At 47.3% G+C, this 22,089-nt stretch overlaps 1 protein-coding gene across 4 annotated transcripts in view; it reads left to right on the plus strand.

The window, feature by feature from the left end:
* Positions 1–22,089, plus strand: part of lrrc4ca (leucine rich repeat containing 4C, genome duplicate a) — a 94,517-nt gene that overhangs the window by 58,939 nt on the left and 13,489 nt on the right. For all 4 annotated transcript variants that reach the window (XM_055509920.1, XM_029153132.3, XM_029153131.3 and 1 more), the window contains one exon: positions 21,921–21,994. The gene's annotated coding sequence lies outside the window, so the exon portion shown is untranslated. The remainder of the gene's footprint in view (positions 1–21,920; positions 21,995–22,089) is intronic.

Consider the following 22,089-nt stretch of genomic DNA (forward strand, 5'->3'; position numbering starts at 1 on the left):
GTCTGTCTGTCTGTCTGTCTGTCTGTCTGTCTGTCTGTCTGTCTATCTATCTATCTATCTATCTATCTATCTATCTATCTATCTATCTATCTATCTATCTATCTATCTATCTATCTATCTACCTATCCATGCATCCATCCATGCATTCATTCATTCATCCATCCATCCATCCATCCATCCATCCATCCATCCATCCATCCATCCATCCATCCATCCATCCATCCATCCAGCCATCCACTATGTTCACTATCCCCCTCTAACAAAGGTTACATTTTTCATTTTTTTTTTTAACTCTGTGGCAGGTGAGCTTAAAAATAGATGTCTGTCGTGTTGATGATAAACCAGTGCTGGCGGTACAGCATAAATAGAGGTGGCTGTCACCATTCAGACAAAGAATGAATTGCATCTCTCACCTGTGAAAGCGAGAAACATGGCAGACATTATTTACCCACTGAAAGAAAAGCCCTCTATATGATGAAATGGCATCACCTTGGGGAGACAAATTAGACTGCTGATTTTATGTTTTTGCCCCGTCAGAGGCTTTAGCGTGATAAATCCTTCCTACATATTCCCGAGATTGCAGTTGTTTGTCGGGAACTGGTGCAGAGTGATCCATAGTAATAAGTAAGGAGACAGTTCCTCCTCCCCATTTAACACCCCTCATACCCTCTCCAGACGGCTGAGAGATGGATCCGGCCTCTTGATTGGTAGGAGGTCCATAAGTGTGTCATGACAGTGGCCATACAAAGATCTAGGAAACAAAAGCAACAGAGGTTTTCCAAGCACAGTGTTTCACTGGGAAAACCGTGGCTCTGTTTGTTTATTTCTCTGTCCTAGAGAGACAACAGCTGTATCCCCAGTGTGTCCATATTAGTCCTTCCAAGCAGTGGGAAATAGCCTTAGAGCAGGTGCAACAGCGAGACCAATAGGGACCTCCTGCCGCTCGCACAAAGCCAGTCTTCACTTGATAATGTTGCTGCCGCAGACATCTGCCTTATGTCCAATTTCTCCGGCCATTGTTGTCTGACTTATCTGTTGAGAATCATTCCAAGCAGCCATGTCAGGAAATTAATGAACTTGTCAGCTGGAAAAGGGCAGTAACTGCAGCGAGCGTGCCAGGGTTGAGCAAAGCAACAGACTGTATACCCACGTTCCCCTTCCACACTCCCTTTGTCATTTTCCCTCCTCAGCCTGTGACTCAGTTCAGATCAGGCCAGCACTTTGTGCCATATAATAAAATGTTCATTTCTCAAATCGGATTAATCTCTGTAAAGCCCAGCTTAGGACACCATTAGCATTCATTTCTTTCACTGCCGGGGACTTGTATCAATAATGGAGCTACCCCTACGTTTTTCCATCATCTCTGGGTATAAAATCTCGCAGGGGCTTTTATTCAATGAGAGAATAGTTACACTCATGTGTTATCTACTCCATGGTCTATTGTATTGGAGACCATGGCAGCGAAACAGGGGGTCTGGAGCAGTCGGCCTGACAGCAGCTGCAAACTCTAATGGATAAGCTTGACCTATCAGCAGAAAACAATGGTTCATCGTAATTAGCGCTGTGAGGTTCAACCAATGTTCAGCAGGACTTCCTATGTTAATTCCAAAGGCTAATGTACACACACGAGGCCCTTCATTCCCCCACGTGTGAAGATTAACGCTCCTCCAACATCCGCGCTGTTTCAGGCGCTTCACGTCTTGTTAGCTGACAAAGTTCATGGCTATTTGTCACCGCTCTGTTACAATGGGCTCCGCCGCCGTTCCACACAGCCACCGGAACCAGACGCCGGGCGTCACGTGCTTCACGCTCGCATGATACAGTACGATCTGTCCCGCCCATCGGACGCGGCCGAGCGCCTCGGACGCCGCGCGCGCATACGGGCCGACGTGAGCGGTATCTGCAGTGGCCCCCGCTCATTAGTCATCCCCTCCAGCGTGTCTGTCTGAATGTTCTGTCGAGGGAAAGAACAGCTGAGCAGGGGATGGACGCAGCACATTCCACCAGTCGATGGATTAATCAATCGGTGTTCCAGCTCGGCCCATCCATCTCAGGGAATAATCTGGGAGACATCATAAAAGTGCCATTCTGTCATACTGGAGGCCAGGGAGCGCCGCTGCCTCCCTCTCTCTCTCCCTCTCTCTCTCTCTCTCTCTCCCTCTCTCTCTCTCTCTCGCTCTCTCTCTCCCCCTCTCTCTCTCTTATCGTGGGAACAGGAGTGGATTAGATGGAATATAGATAAGCGCGTTCACCGAGGCAACGTTGCCATGTGTTTTCAAGAGTTTCCCTTTTTTTTTTTTTTTTTGCTATTTTAAACACAGCTTGAAATATTCTTTGCTCCTGTGACTCACCGCTAAAAAGGAATTTTCTGACTCCATCGCCATCTCTCTATTTCCTTGGTACCTTTGTAAATTTCAGCAAAGAGCACTGACCTGAATTTAGAATGCATCATTACTCACTGCCTGCATTACATCACCCACCAAGCCAGTCCTGTTGATGGTGTCTTCTCCACTTAGGGATCCTCACCTCCCTTTCTGCTGCCGCTCTGCCTTGTTTTGTTTTTCTTGACCTTACCGGAATGTCACACGCTGCTAAAATAGCGACAACATCCAATATAACTGACTGATGTGACAGCTGGGTTAATAACAGCTTGCGCCGGTGCAAATACACACACTAGCAGACGTATACATATGCACCGCGGAGGAGGAGTCCTTTTTTTTCCTGCCTTTGGGGCACGTGGGCAGTGTCTGTTCAAAGTGATACTAGCCCCGGTCACCTCATTAATTCCTGCTGCTAAATTAAAAGGTTAAATGGCTGGGAAAGGGTGATGCGCTATCTCTCACTGCCTCCTTTTATTTTCCCAAACGGCGCCTCACGGAGGAAAGTTCCCTTTAAAAAGAAAAGGACAATAAAGAAGAAAAACGAAGGCGTAACGGTGAAGGAGCTCTTCCTCTTAAGAGCTGTCTTCTCGATCTTTTGTTGTTGACAGTAGAATTCAGAGCGAGCCGAGTGTGCCGGTGCTCTGTGCTCTAAACACTCAAACTTAAAAACATTTGATCTGGTGAGATGCCCTTCAAACAGGTTTTTAGTGGTCGCATAGCAACAGAGCCATGACTAGCGCATCCCCGGGCGGCTTACGAGCTGCTAGCTAAAATAGATGCTGTCGACGGACACCGAGCATCACTGACAAAACCACTAAACTATTCTGAAATAGACTTTAAGCACGGTTCATTAACGTAGTGCTACTAAACGCAGCCTGGGTGTTGTTGACCAAGAAAAACAGATTCCCTGTACTGGTCCTCAGGTGAAGCAGTGGAAACTTAGAAACTCAAGCTTTACAAGAAAGTGTGTAGACTCAGCAGAGATAAAGAATAAAATTCATGAGTAGTCTTTATCAGGCTTCACACTGAGACAAAAGGGAAATAACTGTCAGGAGCAGACAAGTATCATCACACTGTGGCTACAAAAGCAGGCAGGTGCTTAGGAAATTACAGCCGCACAAGTGTAGTTATGTGAAAATCATTCGTATAAAGGAAAAATTAAATGGGAGGTAAATGTTTATCTGATTTCAGTGGAGATGAGGACAGCATGCACACGGAGTTGATGAGCGTTCGGAGAAGCAAGCGAACATGAAATGCCACAGAATCAAAGACTACGTTGTCTGGAGAGTCAGAAGCGGGAGAGTGATCACAAAGAACGCATTAACGCACGTCTTTGTTCCGCGTGCGTGCGCATCCGTGCTTCCCCCTGAACCGTTGCAGCACGGGTGTCTGGAACCTGGACATCTGGGTCGAGCGCCGCCGTCTGTCTCCCAGATCTGCTTTTTAACCCATAAACCCAATCGGGCTGGCAATCAGATGGCAGCTGGGCTCGGCCTCGCAGCGGGCGTCCCGTCATCAGTCAGAGCCTCGCGTTACGCTAGCAGGCGCTAGCAGGCGCTAGCAGGCGCGCGCACGCCGCCAAGCTGTTCCAACTTTGATCATTTCATGGGGAAAGGAAACGTCCCCCGTGTCCATGAACTCGGATTCTCACACCTACGAAGACACGCTGCTCCAATAAATGACAGAGAAACACTCCCGCCGCTAAACAGGTGACTCACAAGAGAAGCCGGGCAGCAACACAAAAGAACAGCGAGGTCCAGGAGACACATAGTTCGCCATCCGCGCTTGCAGCCATTACTCATGCATGTGTATTTGTATTTCCCTCGCTACTGTATCCACTCGCCCTGACCTTAATGTGTCACTCATCCCAGCACCTGCATGTAGGCGAGGCTGCCCCGCTGTGATAGTTTTGATCTGACAAGCGTAGACTTACTTGATTTAATCCAAGTTGTCTCCGCGGAGTCTGCGGAGACACCGGCCTGTTTCGCAGATCAGGTCGGGGCTTTGTGACAGGACCTGTCAGTCGCCCGCTCGCTCGTGTACACGCGTGAGGGAGAATGGGAAGGCTTTGAGGTTGAAAATGTGAGCAGCAGAAGGGCCTGGACGAATTCAGAGAGCTCTTGCTTGTGTGGTTAATGGGTGAACCCCCCCACACACACACACACACACACACACACACAGATGCTGCATCGCAATAGAAAATTGCTGTAGTGGTTCCCTAACATGCAACTCATAAAAGCATCAAATAAAACAAATAAGCTCAAATATATTGAGATGCTTTTTATTAAATATTGAATGCTTCTACGTTTCTTAAAACTTATTAGGCTCACAGCACCTGCTCAGAGACCTCATTCATAGACAAGCGTTGGGCTGGGAGCCAGCAGGTGTTCATTCCTCATGAGCGAAAACATAAAATTAAGTGGATGGAGATACAGTAACTATTGAAGAGAGGAGTGGCGAGGCAGCCAATCATGTCTGATGGAAGGAGGGTGTGTGTGTGTGTGTGTGTGTGTGTGTGTGTGTGTGTGTGTGTGTGTGTGTGTGTGTGTGTGTGTGTGTGTGTGTGTGTGTGTGTGCATAGACCGATGGCTAGCCTCCTGCAGCCTGTGCCAGACTCCTCAGCATTTGGCTGCAGCCCGTCTGTCACCAAGGAGAGAAAGCGCTCACACAGAATCCAAAGCTTTGTCATATTCCACTTCCCTTTGGTGAATAAATTAACACAGTTTAACTTCTGACAGAGAGTATGTTTTAAAGGACACACACACACTACGCTACAGACTGTCAGATGTTCTGTCTGGGCGAGTGTTCCTAGCAGTGAGCAGGGTGAGAAGATATGAAAAACGTATGTTGCCGTTTAATATCCAGCTACTTTTCATGTAATGTTGAAAGTAATAATCTTACTCTTAGTAATAAAAGTCTTTCTTTGCAGTTCCTTGTGTCTGTTTGGTTGCTAACACCCTTGTTTCCCAAGAATCTGTCAGCGAGATTGGATTTGTCAAAGCCACATTTGTAATAACGTTCCACATACGAAGCAGATTGCAACACTAGCCTGCAGAAAAATCGCACTTGAGTGAACACAATCCCTGAAACGAGCTGACTTACATTAAAGGAAGTGCCCCGCGTGTTTAGGCGGCGTTCTGGGAAACATGCACACGCGCTCGTGGACGTGGGGATGCAAGAGTTTTACATCCAGGAGCAGCTTCTCCAGATCAGTGGTGAACTAGTTCAGTCTAAACCTGCAGTGCAGAAGTTTTCCTTTTACCTTCTCATGGTCATCTGACACCTGATTGGCCAGTTGTGCTAACATGACATCATAGTTTTTAGTAAATGAGACAAAGCCATAGCCTCTGCATTTTAAAGCATGATGGTGTGTAGCTAATATTTGTTTATGATGTGACTGTATATGGTTTAATCTGTCCTTTCGCTGGTGTTTGCTGCAGCGATGTGGTTATTATGTATAGTAACAGGGTGAAACTCCTGCCTCTATGTTGACTGCTAATTGGGCTCCAGTGTAACGACTGTGTCATATTAATGACCCAGTTCATGCTCATTGTAATATTCATGAGGTTTGAGGATTGCTTTTTCCTCTCTGGGACGGTGCAGAGGTTTATGAGCGTGTGCGTGTGATATAGTTTGCATGTCGATGCGGATGCATGTGTGCGTGGGTAAAAAGGGAACAAAGGCTGATCACCGTGTATAGCTTTTCTTCAATTTATCCCTTTGTGTTCCTGAAAAGCGGTTGGAGCGCTCGCAGCCTCGTCGCTATGATGTGGATTTCCCTCTGTCACAGTGCCATTGATATGAAAAGGTGTGTGTTGATTTAAATCTGCATCTCATCTGCAGACAAGTGTTGCGGGGTAATCGGCTCTCTTTGTGCCACGTTTTGCAGAATCAGAGACTGGAAAAACAGACTTGAATCCAGGTGGTCTGTGTTAAATCATCCATTTAAAAAAGAAAAAAAAAAAAAGCAAATCCAGAATGAGCTGTTTTTGCAGAGGATGACAAAGCCCTTTGGGGGAGATGTGTGTGTCTGAGTGTGCAGGCAGTTTTCAGGGCAGCATGGGCAGGTTAAAAGGGTCTTCTGTGCCTGATGAAACAGGTGGGACCCCTACAGTCACTGGCATGCCACACTCCCCCCTCCCCCCAATGTGCTCTGCATTAGCATAACACTAATCGGTGCATAAAAGAAAGCCAGATTCTTTCTGTATTCATTAGCTTCATTTCTAGGCTACTCTTTCTTCTGTAAAATCCCTGTCAAGTCTTGGCGATCATTTTGCATATTTTTTTTTTTTCATCTTTGAGCCAGATTTTTTTGCTGTGTTTTTATACAGACTTTTGTATATGAAAGAGGGCGTTTGAATGTCAGGTGTCGCTCACGGCTAAAGAGGCTAAAGCGCTTGACTGGGGAAGGAGGACAGAAACAAGTTCTTCCTATTGTAGTCGGGACAAGATCACAGTGGACGTACACGCTTCACTGAGAAGACAGGACAAGGTCTTTTGAAGGACAAATCAAGGCTATTTCCTGATCAGGGAGGTGCATAAGTCATGAACTGCTGCCTCATAGTTTTCTTATCAGAGTATTGAGGACACTTTACCGTGCTGTGCACTTTCCGATTGGGTTCTTTCCTTTAGTTTCAATTCATAGTTCAGATTTGAAAGATGAGCCTTAATGGCAAATTGTTCTCCTTTGTACAGAGTCAAAATGGCGCATTATGAAAACAGGGAGTGTCACGGCGGCTTCTGTCGTCCAAAGACAAATTAGATTTTAATGAAGACTGAGAGCAGCTCGGCAAAGACTCGTCATCTCGTCGGAACCGGCACCGTAACTTCTGTGCGAGGATGAGGCATTCATTACAGCCAGTTAGGAATGGCAGCTATCAATCTGCAAATGAGCTGTAGAAGTCATATAAATTATATGGCGAGTGTACGAATCACACCCATAAATGTCAAAAATGCAGATAGACTTCAATGGATGACTGGGCCAGAGGGAAGTGTAGACGAGGGGCTTTTTTTTTCCTTCCACGTCGAAAAGCTGCGAATCCCTCATCCTCTCATTTAATTTGACAATGGAGGATTTCATCATTGTGAGGGAAAAGAGATTCACTGACTTAGGGGAGATCTGCTTCTGAAATAGGAGAACAAATCTTCATAAGGCCGTTCTGCTTTTTTGTAGCCATTTGTTCCGACATCAAAGGATCTGCAGCACTGTGAATACAGCCGCCGTGAAGTGGACCCTGATCCAAATTAATTGACACAGCATTGACTGGAACATGCTAACAAGAAGTGCATTGTTTAGCAAAGGGGAGTGTCATCTGTCTAAACGCATGCTTTGCTCATAAGGATTAGCAATCGCGTCGCTTCTTCGAAAAAACTTGAGTAGAACTTGACGTGATGGTTTGTTTGATTTGATTGTGAAGCACGTCGCGCGCTTCCATTGACGCCACCTTCACCTTGAGACTGGGAAACAGGCCAGGGAGGCCGCTCCAAACCTGTCCCACGTGGAGACCCGCTGGTGAACTCGGACGGCCGGTCGACAAGCGGCCGCCTGCCAGATGCCTACTTACCTGCTGTCACGTGTGACATTGCAGTTCCACTTTCTCCGGCTGCGTCTTTGGCTGTCATTCAGCTCTGAGCGACCGGCAGCCCGTCTTTCTGTCTCTGTCGCTCTCCCGCTGCCTAATCAAGGATGTGTCTGGCATAGTGATGCACCTGCTTTCAGACCTCACAGAGAACCGGTCCTTCGAATGACTGGAAGAAGCCACACTACATCTCAGACATTATCCACAGTTTACGCTGTAGAGTAACCTCAAGGTGTGGGAAGGGAACATGCAGAAGGACAAATAAAGAAGCTTGAGGGAGTGTGTTAAAATGGAGGATTACACTTTGACATACCGTGGGGGGAGCCCTCCCCTTTTCCGTGCAGCTGAGGTCCAATGTAATTTGCCATGTTTTAAGCTCAATGCCCAGGGGCTGCTACAGGATTTAAAGACCTTACGAAATGTGCTAGACCACATATGCTTATAAATATCAAAGTAAACACAGGGCGTAAGAATGTGGAACTGAGAGACGCAAAGATCCTATCGCAGCTATCATGCAAATCATACACAGTGGAGGTGCTCAGATCAGATCCCACTTGGCAAAGGTAAATAAAGATACATATTCTGAGGGAGAAATTCAGTCTGTTTAAAACAGAGATAAAAAGTCAGTAGTAGAAATTGCAGAGATGCAGGTTTGCTGTGTGTGCATCATTGTGCTGTGATTTCAATTTTTTTTTTTGTAAATTATCTATAGACCTGATAGAATGCAGCCGAGCATACAACACATCTTACACTGCAACAATCCCCAAAAGAGCGTGGACGACTCCAGAGGGCCCGAAAAATGAATTTATCACGATGGAGCCAATGACACACTGAGCGTACAGTAATGCATTATCCTCACAATCCCATCAACCCACAGGTCATGTGATGGTTTGTGTTTACCGTAAACAACGATGACCCTGTGATACTGTAGCAGGATGTCGCCAGAAAGAAAAACAGGGTTCCAAGCAGTCATCTCCTTTTTAGCTGCCGTGAGTTAAACCCTTTGGCAAGGCAGCATTCCTGTGTTGTCAGCGCCACAGTGGAGGGCTGTTTGCCTGCTTTCAGAATAAATCTAAACATACTGCGCTCGCATTGTATAATTCCAGTCTGCTCGGTTTGTATTGTTTCTCTGCTGACTCACATTATTTTAAAACCATTTTCGTGCTACTCTGTCTCGCCCCTGAAGTCTGTTCCCTCTCTCCCATCCTCTCCACTCTGTTAAACACTAAGTATCCTATCTGTCTCTCCCATCTTTTCTATCCTGCTTCACTTTTTTTTCATTTTTTCTTTCTCCGTCGCTAATCTCAATGCGCTTTATGGGAAGTAATTGGTTTAGAGAACTGTTTATCCACATCCTCCACATTTCCCAGCTCATGTGAAGCTGGATCCGGTAACCTGGGTGCCTTCAATCACGCAGCCATTCCAGGGGACCGACAATACCCCGGCTGATTTCAGCTCTACTGTTCCCTCAGTAATGGGGAAGCTAAAGTAGGCTGGCTGCTGGGGCAACGCGCAAACAAGGCAGGCTCGGGGAGAGCAAAGCTCCTCCAGAAAGCAAGCACATCAGCGCTATTGTTAGCACATAGCGGGAGATTAGCGCCGATGGCTGCATGCGAGCTAGCGGGCTTGGCTGGTGTTCTGTGTCGGATGCTAACCCAGCCCACCCCTGCCGCCGCTGCCACCGTGTCACAATTAGCTGGAATAGCTGCAGACGTGATTGCTCGCCCCGGTGGCAATGCACCGAATCCATCTCCGGCCCCCGCGACATCCGAACTGTGGAGATTTCTATCAGCATAATGAGTCCTGCACCAACCACGCTGCACTGTAAACCTTAAAAAGTAATAAAGCCGGCGCTAAAATGATTTGGGAGGTTCAAAAGGTCATCACAGGCGCCGTTGTCCGGGATTAATCATCGGCTGCATTTTTGGGCCGCGGGGAAGCGCGGGTATAAAAGATCAGCCCTCGTTGCACATGCTGAATGTCACAGGTGATAGCGTGAACTTTGCGGCGCCCGTTGCTGTACTGTAGGAGCGCCACTCCGCCGCCGTCGCTGCGTGCGCGTCCCCGCGCCTTTTTTCCGGTGCCCCTGACTGATTACGCCGCGTGATTAATTAGCAGACAGGCTGCTAAACGGCGGTGAGCGCGGTTTGATGTGCAGAGGTAAAGAGTAGACTCCCCGCGGAGCACGGCAGCGTCCTCCATGCTCGCTCCCTTCCCCTCTCATCCCTCTCTCGCAGCTATTTCTTCCTCTCTTTTCTATATTAAGCTCTTCTGGGTTAATCATTCCTAGAGGACGACAGCACCACAGTGCCATGAGAAAAAAAAAAAAAAAAAAAAAAGCCACAGCTGTGCACAGTCAGGTTCCTGTGCACCCACTTCCAGTGATTACAGGCCCTTTAAGGAGAGGACATCCAGGGGGTGGACGCTGGATGTGAGGGGAGCTGCGCTCCTCTGTTCCTCTTTAATGGGACTCTTCCCTTGTGCCTCTGCTTTTCCTCCAGGGCGTTTGAAATACAGTACTTCACATTAAACTTACTTTAAAGTTCTTTAGTGCTTTTTTGTTCTCCGATCATTTCTAGTTGTGTGACTGGCATAAGTTCCTGATTCCAGTCCCACTGTACCTCATGTGCTGCATGTGAATGGTTCATTAAAATGTGCCAGCCTGTCTGGCAGCCTTTGATGTCACATAAAAAGCATCACCAGATCTGCTTTCTTCTCCGCGCCCTCACCTCGCGGCGCCGCTCCCGTCAGGCTCCGTGAGACATTCAGGTTCGCCCTCGTGGCCCGCGAGCGCCTCGCCCTCGGGTCACTCCCGCTGCGCTCGCCGGGCCTCGTCAGGAGCGTTGTTGTGCAGCCGCGGTTCCATATTTTAGTGATTTATGGAAATCAATTATGATGCGGCGACCTCGAGAACGGACACAGATGCTGCAGTCACACTGTCATCAAGCTGACAGTTTTAATGTCATGGCCTCATCTCACGTGACCTTATTCTTGCGTTAACTGGTCCTTTGTGTGTGTGTGTGTGTGTGTGTGTGTGTGTGTGTGTGTGTGTGTGTGTGTGTGTGTGTGTGTGTGTGTGTGTGTTCTGTGTTGCGGGAGGCCCTTTTAATTCATTTTGTTTGCATACGGAGGAGTCCAGCCCTGATGGATGGCTTCGGCGGCCGCGGTCCCTCAGTGACACTGGGTCCACAATAGACTCTGCTCGGAGTCTCTCAGAGGGCCGCGCGCTCAAACACAGAGAAATAAATAAAACCACCTACCGGCCCACTGTACGGCGCGATGACAGGCGCTTCCTCTAACTCAGCCACACGCGGCCGCGCATGCAGATTGTCACGCGGTTTGTATATTGAGCACATATATTAAAAGAATTAAAGATGCACAGGGTAAAAAAAAACAACAAGAGAGAGCTCAGCGTTGTCATTAAACGCTCCTGGCGTCCTCACATTAAATTAGTGGTTGGCAGTAATTGTTTCGTATGCTCCATGTCCAATTTAGTCTGCATGGTGACTCTCTTAATCAATGTGGCTGCAAACTGTGATGTGATGTGCCTGCTAACGCAGAGTCGCTCCCTCCCTATCTCTCTGTCTTACACCCTGACTATCTGTGCGGGTATGTGTGTGTGTGTGTGTGTGTCCCCCTCTCTCTCTCTCTCTCTCTATCTCTCTCTCTCTCTCTCTCTCTCTCTCCCTCTCCCTCTCTCTCTCTCTCCATCTCTCTCTCTCTCTCTCTCTCTCTCCCTCTCTCTCTCTCTCTAGCCGGGTCTAAGACTGCCAGCTGAGCTTGTCCCTCAGTCAGGCTTTTGTTCAGCTCCAGCTGAAGCTCTGTAATTTGCCCGCTCCTAATGTGTCAGGACTGAAGCTTCAGAGGCTGCACGCTTATTTTTATCTAAAATAAGGCACATTTTGGCTTTTTAAGCATGTGGCATTTATAAACTTTGGGCTAGGAAAGCAATTAAATGTCTGTGACAACAAAGACGCGGTGGGTAGTCGGGCGCCCGTCTCTGGTGCGCGGCGCTTGTGCGCGCGTTGTGTCTCTCCACACACGCAGCATGTAGGAATTCATCAGCGTCAGGAGTCGGGGCCTGATCGTCCACTGGTGCAGCTCCAGCGCTGAGTGCTGTGTACAACTTGTAGCACTTAGAGCTCTGGTAATGGGATATGTGTTCAAGTTCAAGCTGCAACAGCACCGCGTCTTGTGAGCAACTCTGAAAACAAAGCTGTGTACGCCGCTGTTTACATCCGCGCTTCTTGATGCCAAATTAAATGCACGAGCCCTCGAGACGTTGCTGCATCTGTGAAACCACAGAGGCCAAGACGCCCGTGACTCCGGCAGGGGGGAACGTCAGGCATGTGGCAGGGGGGAAGTGCTTCCTCGGTTCATTTCATTTTGCTACTCTCTCTCTCTCTCTCTCTCTCTCTCAGATTGACTCATTCTCAAAATAGAGCTACAAACCTGAGCACGGTTTCTTGGACAGGGAGCACCAGTAGTATTGTGGGAGAGCATTAGCGCACTCGTTCTATTATTAAATCCTGGTTATATAAACCACCGGGAGACGACACCAACGAATAATGATTCACCATAATTCAATTGTATAACAGGCCTATTTCAACAAGGAAATCAGAGGTGGTGCGTGTGTGAGAAAAGGGTTAGTGAGCGCCGCAATGGCTGATTCATTTCCTGTTCATTCAAATAGCATCTTTGGCGACCGTGGTTTCTGAGGTAATCAAAGAATATAAGATGAATGTCTTGTAGATAAACTGGTCCAATCTGTAAAGTATCAAATAATAAAATCACCTTGTCTGCGTGTGATCTGTCCCCCTGAGCTGCTGCTTTATCATAATGGCAGGTTTCTTGAACAAAATCACTCCATTTGTATATTTGGCGGAATTGATTTTATGTTATTGGATTTTCATGGTGGTGCGTCATGTTATTTGGTGTAGGGTCTCGTGCGTGCAGGAGTCTGTCCCAGTCACAAGTCACTGGTGTGTCCCAGTCAGGCAGCCAATCACGCTAGCAGGGTCCGAGTGATTCTGTAGATCTCTTTGTGATTAGTCTGTTTGGTCCTAAATACATTGAAATCTTCATATGTGTATCATACATTTCATTCTGCTTGATGTAATGGACGGAGAAACAGGGGCGTCCAGCTTTACTGTTGTGCTGTGCTGGTGTGAAGCAGAAATCATCATACTGGGAATATGTCTTTGTCCTGAGCCTGAGGATGAAAATCCATTCTATGAATCTATTTTTAGCACCTGTCTATGGAGGTTTTTATTTGATCTCCTCTCATCTGCCTCCCTTATCAGTTTTATCTTATGTACTCTTGTGTTGCTTCTTGTGCTTCACATCCATAAAGCGTCATAACTAGACAGTTGTTTGCATGATCATTACACGTTAAACAAATTAAAGGAGCAAAGTCATGGCTTTAAACAGTATGATCAGAAACCATCATATTGTGGAAATGTGGGGGTTTAGAGCTCTTCAGTCAAGACATACCTTCGTCCAGGTTAACTTTTGGAATTAATGTTGCTGGTGGCCTCCCACTCAGACCTTTCACATATTTCTCAGGCCACTACGGGACTGAATTTACGCTGCAACACCTAAAATAGCACAATAAAGCACCGGCGACCGGTAGTAACATTTTACTCAGGTCGGGCCGGACGTCGCCATCTGACCTGGCGCTCGTCCCGACAAAGACATAGAGGGGGATCGCAGCTGCTGTCTCACACTTCCTCTCCCCTCCCTGTGTCCCTTACGCTCCGTCTATACACTCCACATGGGGGGGGGGGGGGGGGGGGGGGCGACTGTATTTTCTGAGCAGGAAAAAGTGAAAGGGGAACGAGAACAGGGGGAAACGAGCTGATAGTTGTTAGCTGTTAGCTGTTACGACAAACAATTGCTCCTTTTTTTATCATAGGTGGACAAATACGAACGAGTGCTTTGTTGTACGCGACGGTGCGACTGAGCGGGTTCGATCAACCAACAGTGAGACTGCTCCTCTGATATTGGCATCTCTGAGCGGATCAAACCAACGGCCCCGAGCCAGCAGAGCAGTGGCCCGCACCCACGTTCTGCTTGGATAATTAAAGTCCGTCGCTTTCCTTTTGCGCTGCTTTTTTTTAATATTTTTTTTATTTATAGTGTAATTAAATTTGGCATGGAGGGGATAAAAATATAAAGTGCACTTTAAAGTCTAATTGATGCTGGTTTCTGCCCTGTGCTGCATCCTCAGCGATCTCTCTCTCTCCCACCAATGAAGTTAACTAGGCAGGGTACGGAGAGCCGAGGAGGAGAGCGAGGCGAGGGACGGGCAGAGGCAAGAGGAGGGAAATAAGGAGGTTATCGCGTGGGGGGGGGGGCAAATTTGATTTCTTCTACATCTATTGTTAGCTGATGGCTTTGAGAGGCAGTGAAAGCAGAGTCCATTTTCTCGTTACTGTTGTGAGGGAGATTAGCACCGACTGGGCTTGTTTCTATTTGAGGGATAATGAAGAGCGTGTCTGCACAAAGCCCGCCGCGGTCCGGTCCTGCAGCAGGCCTCTGATTAGCCCCCTCACCCCCTGCCCTCCGTCCGCCGCGCGCTTTTTTTTTTTACAGCGTAGACATGTTAAACGTGTCATCGTTATCGCCCTTCTTTTATTGACCTTCTGAAACGGGTCGCGGTGGCGCCGGCGCTCCCTCCGGGTGAGGCGTCCTCTCGCCGTGTTAATTACGCGCGTCCTGGAGAATCTGCGCTGACACCGGACCCGGACCCGGACCCGTCCCCGGGACGCGGCGGAGGGAAGGGGCAGTACCTCACACAGGTCCGGACGCGTGAACCACACTCTCCGCCGCGCTCGTATTTTTAGCAGCGCGACTTTTCGCATCTACGGGGGATCGTCCCCCAACGACCTGAATGTAAGGATTCATTTGACATCTTTGTTCATTAAGAGAAACAGGGAGCAGGACGGTAGCCTTTCCCCGGCTCCCATGACAACGGCGGATTGCCATAGAGAGGCAGCCTTACAACGCTCACGGAGCTCCACTTCTCTGCCTCCCAATAATTCACTCGGGTCCTGGTGGAGTAAAGGTGTCAGCCAAGGCGTTCACACCACCGGCTCATCCGAACAGAGGGCTGGAATGATGAAAGGGAAACACCGGAGGGGATGCGGGAGAAGAAGTGGCTCTTTTAATGACTCTGGAGTGTGATGGGAATGCTGTTAATGAGGAGGGCTGGGATGAGACGCTGCGCTTCCCACGTAGAGGCTGCCAGGCCTGGGAGGAGCCACTCTGGTTACAGGCAGAGCTCCGCAGACCGACGGGAGTGGGTGGAACAAAGTTAGTGTGGAAAAATGGCAACGCGCTGCTGCTCCCCCCCCCCGTAGAGAAGGTGGGAGAGGCAAAGCGAAAAGGAGAGGGAGAAAAGAGGGAGACGAGGAGCAGCAACCCCCGTGAGGGAACATCTCCAGTCAGCAATTCCACCGGGGCCCTCCTCCTCGCCGCTCTTCACTTTCCATCTCCAGATGAAAAATAAATAACCTCTTCAGACGGCCTCCCTCTCCGGCGAGAGGGAGCGGGAGCTTTCCCGAGTGCGGCGCTCACTTCCCGTGCAGTTGTCTCTCTCTGTCTTTGCTCTTGAAGTCTTTCTTCTCGTCGTTCTGCAGATGTGCACGGTCATGTTCAACATAAGAAGGCGCATTGCAATGAGTGACAAATTCGGGAAACAGCACTTAACACTTAACCTGCCTGGGCTTCATTGTTTCTTTATTGGTCTGTTTTGTTTCCTTCTGTGTAAAAACCTTCAGCTTCACGATGACTCACATACACATAGCGCGGCTCTCTCAGCATCCTTCCACTCAGTTCTGTCTGATCCCAGCCTTTGTCAAGGTAAATAGTACAACACCGCTTCATCCAATCAAATAGGAGACATTTACTCATCCTGTCTGCAGCGGAGCGTCCGCTCCTTGTGCAGAGCACAGCAGCTGCCGCTGCCAGGCGCTGAAGCTAAAGGCTAGTCTGGCGAGAGACGGCTCTGGAAAAGGCCCGCGATGCTGATGGCCTCGTCAGGAGAAAGCCTCACGGCCCAGCGCTCCCTGCCATCAGACGCTGCTCCCCGGGCTTTCAGACAAAGAGCCGAGCGAAGGAGACGATGACTCCCGCGTGTGTGTGTGTGTGTGTGTGTGTGTGTGTGTGTGTGTGTGTGTGTGTGTGTGTGTGTGTGTGTGTAGTGTGTTTGCAGAAACCAAATCGTGTGCAGCATTTCATTACACGTTTATACTTTGGTCACTGGGCCAAACAGCCAGCCATGCTCTGAAGGTTTACATATCTGGACCCGTGTGAGCATCGAATGAAAGCATTTCCCTCAGTCAGGTTTCTGACTTAGCACTTGGGTCTGAGTCGCACCCCCCCACTCTACTTTATTCCCTACCTTGATGCGATTAGGAGTTATTACTTATCTATCATATTGCTTTTCTGTGGCGCGTGTCAGCGTTTTCTGTCTTAGGGCTACTATCAACTTGAACTCCTGATTCCTGTAATGAACTCACTGCTTAGTGCTGATATCAGACTGTACTGTAAATCCACTTAGGATCCATAGCGTTGAGCCCAACAGGGAATTCTGGCGATGGATCTATTCGTTGCTCACTATCATTATGGTTTATAGCTGCACTATTACTAATATTATACATCATAATATTTAACTTTACAATTATAGTAAAGTAGCCACAGAAAAGCACGTAACTGTGTGGAGGCATGAATGGAGATGGTTACACATAAACACACTGAACATAAGTTTTTTTCCAGCATAAACACTAAGATAAAATATAATAAATAATCTCGAAAGGTAAATTCATGTTCACAATTCACCTGCATGTATTAATTACTGCGGGTTCAAGCGTGTGCAGTGTTTGCATAAGAACATGCTGTGATTCGATTGTTTTTTCTGATGGAAAGGCACATTTCCACTCACACTGAAGGTAATGATGTTGACACAGACACACAAACTAGCATCTAAAAGCATCAGTCCCTACAGCTGCAACCAGGAGAACGTTGTGTCCGTCTCATCGGGTTTCTTTGAAGTGCTTGATGAAAATGCTGAGTTTATCTGGGTGGAAGTGTGACAGAGAAGGTCATGGGATTATTAAGATTCAATGGCTTTATCCTCCTTTACATGATTATACTTAGTAAAACTCATGCTTCAAAGATTATGAGATTTTTTTATTTGCTAAGGATTCACATTTGATATTTTGTGAATACAAGTGCAAATATTTGCCTGATAGCAACAGAATTAATTAAAATTAACTTATTCAGGAAGTCACAACGAGATTAGAACACAAAGAAGAGATTGCGCTAAGGACCGCAATTACACAAAGCAGCTTATATTGAAATCAAACCATTTATGATTAATATCTTGCATTTACAGAAAACAGATTGTTAAATCAAATGGGAAAAAATGTTTATCCTCAGGTACCAAGGAAAGGTCAAAGGTCAAGATGGGTCATCAGGCCCAAGCTCTACAATCTCATCGTTTTTAAATATCCACATTCATTGTAACAGCATTCATACTAAACGAGCATCCAGCCAAAATCACCCAGTGTTGACACTGTGGCTCGCACAAGGAAACAAAGAATGGCACACAACTGACAACACAACAAGCTATTAAATATTTTATGCAGTTTAGCCACACGCTCCCGCTGCCTGGACTTAATGATCCAGATTTTCCGTGTTGGCTTTATAGCACAGTTAGATGTTGGCATTTCATCATAAAACAGTTTAACGCGACTGTACCGAGAAGTGAGTTTCTGCATCAAAGGGGACGCTAATTTAGCCATTTCACTACTATAGAAAGGGAAAAAAAATCTGCATGACTAGCATCTGAGCAAAGCACAGACGGGGACTTATGGAAGCTGGCTGTAATTTGTTTTCCAATGATCCTTTGACGGGGCTTGAGGCTCGGCTCTCCTCTTAGACGGACACACCCAGGAGCTGTCCATCCCACTAATGAAATGATTTATCAAGAAAGAGAGAAAAAATAAACACACACACACACACACACACACACACACACACACACACACACACACACACACACACACACACACACACACACACACCGCCCTCGCTTCTCCGTTTTTTCCTCCCTCCCTGCGTCTCTCACCTTCTTCGCTCACATCTCACACTCATTTGCCCAAAGATTTCTGTGTACCGCTCCGGCTCTTGTCCTTCATTTGTATTCTCCTTCTCTCCCGCTCCAAGGTTTTCATTTCTCAGTCTTATTTTACATTTTATTATTTGCCCTTTCATCTCATCTCACTCCATCTTTCTTATTACACGTTTTAAAGGGTGACTATCGCGCTCCTAAAGCAGCCAGTGGTGATCCCGGATCACTCACATACAGCGTCTGGCGTCTGGATGCACTTTACACAGGTACAGGTTTGCTTCTTGCTCATTTGCATCGCGTCTTCTTTTAGGCTCCGAGTGCCAGGCCTCCTCCACCACACTGGGGTAACACGGGATATTTTTTTGCTCTGAGGTTTTTGCCAGCCTTTCATACAGCCAGCCTTTTTGAGGGAGAGATGTCTTCTATGTAATTTTCTCGGCCCTCTCTCTCCAGGGCCAACCATGCGGTCTGTGTCTTTCATCTTCCCCGCTTCTTCCCAAACTACCTTCTCCGTCTTCCTTTTAAGTGTTCGCATTGTGTACCTATTAGCCTCCCTCTGTACAGCTCCCGCCTTTGTGTCATCTTTAATGTCTTCTCCATGTTTAAGCATCTTCATGTACATTGCTAATGACTAAAGCGTTCAAGAAAGCAAATCAATGCCTTCAAAGAGTTGTGGGTTGTTGTGTGTTTTTTTTTTTTTCATGCGGGCCAGACCAATTACCTCTCACATCATGAACAACTGGCAGCTGCTGTGTTCGCTGATGAGAGCCTGAGACAGAGGGGGCTAGGAACCCATTTCACAGGCAGATGAGTGGAAGGAACATTTCCCTGTCGAAAATAATTAATCAAAGACCGGCCGGAGTGAAACCAAGAGCAAAAGGAATGTTCTATGTGAAACCCTCACTGTCCACATCATAGTCGTTCCACCTCTATTCTTCCCCCTTTTCATCTTTATATTCCTCTCCTCTATATTCCTTTATGGTCCAATCTGTCAGCCTCCCTTCTTCCACGCCGAACCCCCCCCACATCCTCTCTGCTCAAAATCTCTTTGGACTCCAATCGCTAATTCTGTCAAGCACTTAATCAGACATATTAATTCCATATCCCTCCTGATTGCACTAATTCCACTCTGCGCCGAGTTTCTCTCCGGTGCCGCAGAATCCTGCCGCCCATAAAGCGCAAAGTGCACGGAGGCGTCCTCGCTCCGTCGGACCCGCGGACGCCTCTGTTTCGTGGAAAGGAACACATGACAACGTCCCATTAAAACAAACGGAGCTTGTTTGGCGCCCGCCTGCCAACGACAGAGGGAATCTGGCAACAATGTCCAGCGCTTTTTAAATCGCTCTGGCGAAGTGACACATTGTGGCAGCATATTTGTCGGCGTTTCAAGAAAGTCTGGACGCCAGTGGCGATGATTATTGACAGTAAATTCATTATAGTGGGCCGACACGAGCAAACACACATGCAGAGAGACACAGAATACGCCTGTAAGCCTGTAAGCTCTCATTCTGTCTACTGACAAATGTTGCACATAGCTGAGATGTGTATTAATTAAAATCATATTAAAGTACTGATTCTAATTTAATTAAGTCACAGATCATGTAATTGAGGGAATTACAAAATTGTATTCTTTGTTCCAGATAAGTGTATTCCACATTAAAGCCTGCTTTAAAGTCAGTTAATTTGCTTTATCTCCTCGCCATCGTCATCCTCGGACCTTTTTCGTAATCTAAAAATATGCGGCTTTGAATCCTGGTGAGGTTTGCGTCTATCTGTGTCTCCGCCGTCCATCTATCCTGTTTGGTCATTTAGTGGCCGGGCCTGGCAAGTACCAGGCACAGATGGATTTACCATTAGATAATGACAAATGGCAGCCAGGCTGAGCTGATCCCAGCGGTTACTGCTCCTTTGGGAGCCTCCACTCACCTCACTGCAAACCACACTGGCTGCTCCCGCCCGCCGTCCTAATTGAACGAGCGCCTGTGCAGCCAATTGATTTTGCCTGACATGCATTCCTTGTCATTTCCAACGGGTGAGACAGTATAATCCGCGGGTCAGAATATGCCGTGATCCGGACCAGAAGGTTGCTGCCATTAGTCTCGATTTGTTGGACTAATGTACGTTCGGACGGAGACTCTCTGTGAGCGAAGAAATAAAAAGAAGGGAGAAATGAGCCGGGGTTCATCAGAGTGAGCGACGGTGAAGATGTGATCTAATGCGATGAGATAACTGTGGCTGCATGGAGTCTGTGCAAACATGTGATACGGCTGCAGTTAAGGCACTGAATGTATTCGAGCATAGAGAGCTCAGTGCTTGTGGTTTGGTTTGTTGGAGTCCACATTTAACCAATAAGACCCATCAGAGGAAAACACACGTCAGACCAGGCTGTACTTCTCTGCATTGTTCTACTTAATTACAAAGAGCAAACTTCTTATAAACACATTCTGCAACTCTGACTCAAGTCTGCCTCCAACAATGTGTTGCTTAGTCGCAGGAGAAGAAAAGCGTGTTTGTGTGTGTTTGTGTGTGAGTGTGTGTGTGTGTGTGTGTGTGTGTGTGTGTGTGTGCGGACTACAAAATTGATGTTGTTGATAATGACAACAATGATAATGATTACAGCAGCTAAGCCCGTATCCATCATCGCTATCATGTACTTTGCGAGCATAATTTGTCATTCAAGTTTCCGCTGCACAGGACTGGATAATCCCTCCTCGACCGACTGCGCAGCACTTTGTGTTCTTTCACAGCGCGTCCTCGTCTCGTCCCCATGTACAGATTTTATGACACGTATGTACGTGCTGTGCGTCGGGGCGGCAGAATTCAGCGCTGTTAGACTTGAGACTGTCGTCGGGCTTAAAGGATCGGTCTTGTGATATTGTATATTTTGCCACCAATCCTACTGAACAGGCCAAAACAAGCAGCAAACTGATCCTTCGAACAAATGTTGACAACAAGATATACAGTAGCTTTTTTCATCCCGCGGTGCTTTTAGAGCTCCACATATTTTAACAGTGAGCCACACAGCAAAAGACTTCACTGTGTAAGCTTTATAGAGCAGGAGACAACAATAAAGATCAAATAGACAGATGTTCCAATTCTTAACTTCCATATTGTGCAGTTTCTATATTTGAAGTGGTGTCAGGATGTACAGCATCAGCAAACGGCCGATACTGTGGTTCTCATGGGCAACGTTACACAAATTAGACAGAAGCAGACAGAGCCTTATCTTCAGACTAGGGTTGGGGTCACCATATGCCCACAGTGTAATGTTGCTTTGGATCAAACACATGCTCATTCGCTCCCAAAGTCCCGCTCTGCTCTCGTGGACGGCCGTTTAGATCAGGAACCTTATCTCCATTTTGCCTTTGTCCCCCATAAATTATTCAGCGGGGTCCGTCCTCTGTTGTGCGCGCGCTCCCTTGTGCGTGCTGCGCGTGTGTTTGCGAGGCCGTTTGGCTCCGGCCGTCCCTGGGGACCGAATGCTTCTGATTTACTGTACGGTAAAATACTGTAAAGCTCCCCTTGTTAGAGATTCCCAAAGGCGCTGAAATATCAGCATCAGCAGAGAAAGCTGAGGAAGCAGTTGGAAGGAAAACTAACAAGATTGACTCAATGATTATTTAAGAACAGTAAAGAGAATTTTTAATCAGATCCACTCTATCCTGGGGGTTGTAAAATTGCAGTTTTTGGTAGTTCAGTAGATACATCATAACCTTTGCAAAGCACTGCTTTATGCTTAGTCTGTATTCCATCAGGCTGCGAAACAGAGGACTGCAAATTACAGCTTGGAAGTGCACTCAGTGTTTGTGTCTTGTGTCTTTTCAGGGTCAGGATTACAGCAGACTGGAAGTCAACATGATGATGTCCAGGACTCCTTGGAACTGGGATTGATTTGGCAGGTACGACACAGTGACAGACCACCAGCAGATGAGGCTGGATCAGCTTCTTCGTGCAGGGCTGAAATTTCACTGGGGAAAAAATCAATGGTGGGAGA

This window comes from Betta splendens, chromosome 6 (assembly GCF_900634795.4).
Source record: "Betta splendens chromosome 6, fBetSpl5.4, whole genome shotgun sequence".
NCBI lineage: Eukaryota > Metazoa > Chordata > Actinopteri > Anabantiformes > Osphronemidae > Betta > Betta splendens.